A 1,712-nucleotide genomic window follows, 5' to 3' on the forward strand; every position below is an offset into this window, starting at 1 on the left:
GTTATAGCTTAAGTAACGGATTAATAACTAAAGTTATATGAATTAAAATTGGGCTCTTGATACAATAAAAAAAAATAGTTGAAAAAGACCATAATATAAAATTACCCAAACAAGAAAAAGTGATGACTTTAGAGCGAAAAATTAAGTGGACTGAATTATGCAAGTTTATTAAAAATTGTTATATATAAATTTTATACAATGTCTTGCTACAAAAGAAAATTTAACTAAATACTCGTATCAGAAAAAATAAGTTTATGTTATTTCGTTACGTATTAAAATTTGTTACATATAAAATTTATGTTAATAGTATAAATATTGATAATGTAAATGATGATCAACTATTCATTAATCCAATATGCAAATGAATCCGATATAAATATAGCTATAATATATATGACAATAAAATTTTATAACTAACCAAAATACTTAACCAAATCCAATTAAATTGTTATAATGTGTTTCACATTTACGGGCACTCTATGTTATCGTATTCTTTGTCTTTTTCCTCTTCCTTTTCCTTCTCTTCATCTTTTTTTTCGTCTTTCTCTTTTATTATCGTTGTCATTACTACCATCACACTACCACCTCTATCTGCTCCTCCTCCTCTTCCTTCTTTTTCATTGGAATTCATTTTTTTTCTTTTTTTTCTTCCTTCTCCTCTTCCATCATTATTATTATCATCATCGTTATCGTTATTGTTATTATCATCATCATTGTCTTTTTTTTATACATATAACAGTTCAAATACAGAATGAACCGAAAATTTTTAAAAATGACGACATACAAACAAACTCAGTTCAAAACAAGTTCAGACTAAAAGTGCACCTTATTTAAATCTAAAATGTACTGAAATTACTTAATGATAATGATACACAAACAAATTTGATTCAAAACAAGCACAGACCAAGTGCACATCTATTCTATTATATAAAAATTGGGTTTCTGCACTTAATGATGAAACTGACGTGACATGTTTCTGAGAGTGTTTTTAATTTATTTCTTTTAATTAATTAAATACAATTTATTATGATAAATTAATTATATCAACTAATTAATTTGATTAGATATTTAAATATCATATAATTTATATCAATCAATTAATTATAATAAATAAATTAAATCAAATCAATTATAACAAATAAATTATACTACTAATTGATTTAATTAATGCATATATCCTCACACTAAATCTTATATCAATTATAATTAATTACAACTAACAAGGCCGGAAACTGATGTAGTTTTGTCATGAGGATATTTTCATTTTATTCAATTGATTAAATGAAATCAACTATAATTAATTATTATTATATCAAGAATATAATTTGAGGTGAAATTAATCACATTAAATACATTATTTATGCTTACATATAACTTTGCATTTCTATTACTATTTGATAGTCTTCATGCCTTTTATTTTTTTAGGGCGATTCTTTAATTTTTCTTTCACTCCTTTATTTTATCTTCTATCATCTTTTTTTCGATATTTTATAATTTTTTTATCATCTGTCATTTTTTAGGCTTTATATCATTTTTTTATCAAGTAGTTTTGATATTTTGTCCTATTTAAAAAGAAAAAAAAATTGAATTCTATCTATATAAAAATTATTTGAAGTATTTTATTCAATTTTTTATACTAATTTTTATTATTTGTTTATTTTATTAAATTATATTTAATATTTTTATTTGCCATGTTTTAGGTTTTTTATTAT

Source organism: Arachis ipaensis, chromosome B09, assembly GCF_000816755.2.
Source record: "Arachis ipaensis cultivar K30076 chromosome B09, Araip1.1, whole genome shotgun sequence".
Taxonomy (NCBI): domain Eukaryota; kingdom Viridiplantae; phylum Streptophyta; class Magnoliopsida; order Fabales; family Fabaceae; genus Arachis; species Arachis ipaensis.